General features: G+C 39.0%; 1 non-coding gene across 1 annotated transcript; it reads right to left on the reverse strand.

The window, feature by feature from the left end:
- Nucleotides 1-1,880: 1,880 nt before the first annotated feature.
- LOC112787165 (small nucleolar RNA R71) lies at nucleotides 1,881-1,988 on the reverse strand. The gene has a single exon (XR_003194594.1). It is a non-coding gene; the product is annotated as a small nucleolar RNA R71 (small nucleolar RNA).
- Nucleotides 1,989-6,697: the final 4,709 nt, after the last annotated feature.

Below are 6,697 nucleotides of genomic sequence, written 5' to 3' on the forward strand. Positions count from 1 at the left end.
TTGTTTGAGTCTTGAGTCATGTTATAAGTTTGGTGTCAATTGCATGTGCATCTTGCATTTTTCGAAAAAATCATGCATTCATAGTGTTCTTCATGATCTTCAAGTTGTTCTTGGTAAGTCTTCTTGTTTGATCTTTGTATTTGCATGTTTTGTGTCTTTTCTTGTTTTTCATATGCATTATTGAATTCTTAGTGTCTAAGCATTAAAGAATTCTAAGTTTGGTGTCTTGCATGTTTTCTTTGCATTAAAATTTTTTTTTTTTAAAAAAAATATGTTCTTGATGTTCATCATGACATTCAAAGTGTTCTTGGTGTTCATCTTGACATTCATAGCATTCTTGCATGCATCACATGTTTTGATCTAAAATTCTCATGCATTGCATAATTTTCATGTTTTTCTCTCTCATCATTAAAAATTCAAAAAAAAAATTAAAAAATATCTTTCCCTCTTTTCTCTCATAATTTCGAAAATTAGATTTGACTTTTTCAAAACTTTTTAAAATCTAGTTGTTTTTGTGAGTCAAATCAAATTTTCAATTTAAAAATCTTATGTTTTTCAAAATCTTTTTCAAAAATCAAATCTTTTTCATTTTTCTTAGTTATTTTCGAAATTTTCAAAAATATTTTTTAAAAATCTTTTTCTTAATTTTACATCATATTTTCGAAAATAACAATAACAATTAATGTTTTGATTCAAAAATTTCAAGTTTGTTACTTACTTGTTAAGAAAGGTTCAAACTTTGAGTTCTAGAATCATATCTTGTGATTTCTTGTGAATCAAGTCATTAATTGTGATTTTAAAAATAAAATCTTTTTCAAAACTAATTTCAATCATATCTTTTCAAAAATATCTTCTTATCTTATCTTTTTCAAAAATTTGATTTTCAAAATATCTTTTCTAACTTCCTAACTTCTTATCCTTTCAAATTTGTTTCAACTAACTAACTAACTTTTTGTTTGTTTCTTATCTTTTTCAAAACCACCTAACTAACTCTCTCTCTCTCTAATTTTCGAAAATATCTCCCTCTTTTTCAAAATTTCTTTTTAATTAAACTAATTATTTTATTTTTTATTTGAATTTTCGAAAAAACTATTTTCGAAAATCACTAATTCTTTTTCAAAAATTATTTTCGAAAATTCTCTCCTCCTCTCATCCCCTTCCATTTATTTATTCATCTACTAACACTTATCTTCATCTCACATCTCTGCTCCTATCATCATCTTTGTGTTTGGATTCTTCATTCTTCTTCACCCCTCTTCCTTTTCTTCTTCTACTAACAATAAGGAACCTCTTTACTGTGACATAGAGGATTCCTCTTCTTTTCTTTTTCTCTTCTCTTTCTTATGAGCAGGGACAAAGAAAAAGGCATTCTTGTTGAAGCTGGTCCAGAACCTGAAAGGACTCTGAAAAGGAAACTAAGAGAAGCTAAATTACAACAATCCAGAGACAACCTTATTGAAAATTTTGAACAAGTAAAGGATATGGCAGCCGAACCCAACAACAATATTGCAAGGAGAATGCTTGGTGACTTTACTGCACCTAATTCCAATTTACATGGAAGAAGCATCTCCATTCCTGCCATTGGAGCAAACAATTTTAAGCTAAAACCTCAGCTAGTTTCTCTGATGCAGCAGAACTGCAAGTTTTATGGACTTCCATCTGAAGATCTTTTTCAGTTCTTAACTGAATTCTTGCAGATCTGTGATACTGTTAAGACTAATGGAGTAGATCCTGAAGTCTACAGGCTCATGCTTTTCCCATTTGCTGTAAGAGACAGAGCTAGAATCTGGTTGGACTCCCAACCCAGAGATAGCCTGAACTCTTGGGATAAGCTGGTCACGGCTTTCTTAGCCAAGTTCTTTCCTCCTCAAAAGCTTAGCAAGCTTAGAGTGGATGTTCAAACCTTCAAACAAAAAGATGGTGAATCCCTCTATGAAGCTTGGGAAAGATACAAACAGTTGACCAAAAAGTGTCCTTCTGACATGCTTTCAGAATGGACCATCCTGGATATATTCTATGATGGTTTATCTGAGTTATCAAAGATGTCATTGGATACTTCTGCAGGTGGATCCATTCACCTAAAGAAAACGCCTGCAGAAGCTCAAGAACTCATTGACATGGTTGCTAATAACCAGTTCATGTACACTTCTGAGAGGAATCCTGTGAGTAATGGGACGCCTATGAAGAAGGGAGTTCTTGAAGTTAATACTCTGAATGCCATATTGGCTCAGAACAAAATATTGACTCAGCAAGTCAATATGATTTCTCAGAGTCTGAATGGAATGCAAGCTACATCCAACAGTACTCAAGAGGCATCTTCTGAAGAAGAAGCTTATGATCCTGAGAACCCTGCAATAGCAGAGGTGAATTACTTAGGTGAACCTTATGGAAACACCTATAACTCATCATGGAGAAATCATCCAAATTTCTCATGGAAGGATCAAAAGCCTCAACAAGGCTTTAATAATGGTGGAAGAAACAGGTTTAGCAATAGCAAGCCTTTTCCATCATCCACTCAGCGACAGACAGAGAATTCTGAGCAGAACCCATCTAGCTTAGCAAACTTAGTCTCTGATCTATCTAAGGCCATTGTGAGTTTCATGAATGAAACAAGGTCTTCCATTAGAAATTTGGAAGCACAAGTGGGCCAGCTGAGTAAAAGGATCACTGAAATCCCTCCTTGCACTCTCCCAAGCAATACAGAAGAAAATCCAAAAGGAGAGTGCAAGGCCATTGACATAACCAAAATGGCGGAACCCAATGAGGGAGAGGAGGACGTGAATCCCAAGGAGGAAGACCTCCTGGGACGTCCAGTGATCAATAAGGAGCTTCCCTCTGAGGAACCAAAGGACTCTGAGGCTCATCTAGAGACCATAGAGATTCCATTAATCCTCCTTATGCCATTCATGAGCTCTGATGAGTATTCCTCTTCTGAAGAGAATGAGGATGTTACTGAAGAGCAAACTGCCAAGTTCCTTGGTGCAATCATGAAGCTAAATGCCAAATTATTTGGCATTGATACTTGGGAAGATGAACCTCCCTTGTTCATCAATGAACTAAGTGATCTGGATCAACTGACATTGCCTCAGAAGACACCGGATCCTGGAAAGTTCATAATACCTTGTACTATAGGCACCATGATCTTTAAGGCTCTGTGCGACCTTAGTTCAGGGATAAACCTCATGCCCCTCTCTGTAATAGAAAAACTGGGAATCTATAGGGTGCAAGCTGCTAAAATCTCATTAGAGATGGCAGATAATTCAAGAAAACAGGCTTATGGACAAGTAGAGGACGTGTTAGTAAAGGTTGAAGGCCTTTACATCCCTGCTGATTTCATAGTCCTGGATACTGGAAAGGAAGAGGATGAATCCATCATCCTAGGAAGACCTTTCCTAGCCACAGCAAGAGCTGTGATTGATGTGGACAGAGGAGAATTGATCCTTCAATTGAATGAGGACAACTTTGTGTTTACAACTCAAGGATCTCTCTCTGCATCCATGGAGAGGAAGCAGAAAAAGCTTCTCTCAAAGCAGAGTCAACCAAAGCCCCCACAGTCAAACTCTAAGTTTGGAGTTGGGAGGCCACAACCAAACTCTAAGTTTGGTGTCAAACCCCCATATCCAAACTCTAAGTTTGGTGTTGGGAGGTCTCAATAAAGCTCTGCACATCTGTGAGGCTCCATGAGAGCCCACTGTCAAGCTATTGACATTAAAGAAGCGCTTGTTGGGAGGCAACCCAATTCTTATCTAACTATATTTTTCTTGGTTATATGTCTTTATAGGTTCATGATCATGTGGAGTCACAAAATAAATATAAAAATTGAAAACGGAATTAAAAACAGCAGAAGAAAAATCACACCCTGGAGGAAGCATCTGCCTGGCATTCAACGCCAGAACAGAGCATGGTTCTGGCGCTGAACGCCCAAAATGGGTAGTATCTGGGCGCTGAACGCCCAAAATGGGCATCATCTGGGCGCTGAACGCCAGAATTGCACCCTGGAGAGGAGCTGGCGCTGAACGCCCAGAACAAGCATGGTTCTGGCGTTCAACGCCAGAAATGGCCAGTAAATGGGCGTTGAACACCCAAAATGGGCACCAACCTGGCGCTGAACGCCCAGAGTTGTGTGCAAGGGCATTTTACATGCCTAATTTGGTGCAAGGTTGTAAATCCTTGAACACCTCAGGATCTGTGGACCCCACAGGATCATCTCAGGATCTGTGGACCCCACAGGATCCCCACCTACCTCTACTCACTTCTTCTCACCCCTCTTTCACACAATCCCATAAACACTCTTCCCCAAAACCCTTCACCAATCACCTCAATCTCTCTTCCCCATCTCCTCTTCACCACTCACATCCATCCACTCTTCCCTATAAACCTACCTCATAAACTCCACCTACCTTCAAAATTCAAAACCAATTTCCCATCCAAACCTACCCATATGGCCGAAACCTTCCCCCTCCCTTTCCTATATAAAGCCCCCCATTCTTCTTCAAATTCACACAACACAACCCTCTCTTCTCTTCTTGGCCGAAACACAACCCCTTCTCCCTCTCCTCCATTTCTTCTTCTTCTTCATCTATTCTCTCTTTTATTGCTCGAGGGCGAGCAATATTCTAAGTTTGGTGTGGTAAAAGCATAAGCTTTTTGTTTTTCCATTACCATTGATGGCACCTAAGACCGGAGAATCCTCTAGAAAAGGAAAAGGGAAGACAAAAGCTTCCACCTCCGAGTCATGGGAGATGGAAAGGTTCATCTCCAAAGCCCATCAAGACCACTTCTATGATGTTGTGGCCAAGAAGAAGGTGATCCCTGAGGTCCCTTTCAAACTCAAAAGAAACGAGTATCCGGAGATCCGACATGAAATTCAAAGAAGAGGTTGGGAAGTTCTAACAAATCCCATCCAACAAGTCGGCATCCTAATGGTTCAAGAGTTCGATGCTAATGCATGGATCACCAAGAACCATGATTAAAGTAAGAACCCGGATCCAAAGAACTATGTTACAATGGTTCGGGGGAAATACTTAGATTTTAGTCCGGAAAATGTGAGGTTGGCGTTCAACTTGCCAAACATGGAAGAGAACGCACGCCCCTACACAAGGAGAGTCAACTTTGATCAAAGGTTGGACCAAGTCCTTATGGACATATGTGTAGAAGGAGCTCAATGGAAAATTGACTCAAAAGGCAAACCGGTTCAACTAAGAAGACTGGACCTGAAGCCTGTAGCTAGAGGATGGTTGGAGTTCATTCAATGCTCAATCATTCCCACTAGCAACCGGTCTGAAGTTACTATAGACCGGGCCATTATGATCCATAGCATCATGATTGGAGAAGAGGTGGAAGTTCATGAGGTTATACCTCAAGAACTCTACAAGGTGGCTGACAAGTCCTCCACTATGGCAAGGTTAGCCTTTCCTCACCTCATTTGCCACCTATGCAATTCGGCTGGGATTGACGTAAAGCGAGATATCCTCATTAAAGAGGACAGGCCCATCACTAAGAAAAAGATGGAGCAAGCAAGAGAGCCCATTCATGGAGCTCAAGAGGCGTATGAAGCTCATCACCATGAGATCCCGGAGATGCCTCAAATGCATTTTCCTCCACAAAACTATTGGGAGCAAATCAACACCTTCCTAGGAGAATTGAGTTCCAATATGGGACAACTAAGGGTGGAACATCAAGAGCACTCCATCATCCTTCATGAAATAAGAGAAGATCAAAAAGCAATGAGGGAGGAGCAACAAAAACAAGGAAGAGACATAGAAGAGCTCAAGGACATCATTGGTTCCTCAAGAAGGAAACGCCACCATCACTAAGGTGGATTCATTCCTTGTTCTTATTTCTTCTGTTTTTCGTTTTCTATGTTATGTGCATATCTATGTTTGTGTCTTCATTACATGATCATTAGTAGTTAGTAACTATGTCTTAAAGTTATGAATGTCCTATGAATCCATCACCTCTCTTAAATGAAAAATGTTTTAATTCAAAAGAACAAGAAGTACATGAGTTTCGAATTTATCCTTGAACTTAGCTTAATTATATTGATGTGGTGACAATGCTTCTTGTTTTCTGAATGTATGCTTGAACAGTGCATATGTCTTTTGAAGTTGTTGTTTAAGAATGTTAAATATGTTGGCTCTTGAAAGAATGATGACAAGGAGACATGTTTTTTGATAATCTGAAAAATCATAAAAATGATTCTTGAAGCAAGAAAAAGCAGCAAAGAACAAAGCTTGCAGAAAAAAAAAGAAAAAAAATATAGGTGAAAAAAAATAGAAAGAAAGAAAAAGAAAAAGCAAGCAGAAAAAGCCAAAGCTCTTAAAACCAAGAGGCAAGAGCAAAAAGCCAATAACCCTTAAAACGAAAAGGCAAGGGCAAATAAAAAGGATCCCAAGGCTTTGAGCATCAGTGGATAGGAGGGCCTAAAGGAATAAAATCCTGGCCTAAGCGGCTAAACCAAGCTGTCCCTAACCATGTGCTTGTGGCGTGAAGGTGTCAAGTGAAAACTTGAGACTGAGCGGTTTAAGTCAAGTCCAAAGCAAAAAAAAAAGAGTGTGCTTAAAAACCTGGACAATCTAATTGGGGATTAGCAAAGCTAAGTAAATTGAAAAGTTCACCCAATATGTGTCTGTGGCATTTATGTATCCGGTGGTAATACTGGAAAACAAAGTGCTTGGGGCCACAGCCAAGACTCATA

The sequence above is a fragment of the Arachis hypogaea genome, chromosome 20, assembly GCF_003086295.3.
Source record: "Arachis hypogaea cultivar Tifrunner chromosome 20, arahy.Tifrunner.gnm2.J5K5, whole genome shotgun sequence".
Lineage (NCBI taxonomy): Eukaryota > Viridiplantae > Streptophyta > Magnoliopsida > Fabales > Fabaceae > Arachis > Arachis hypogaea.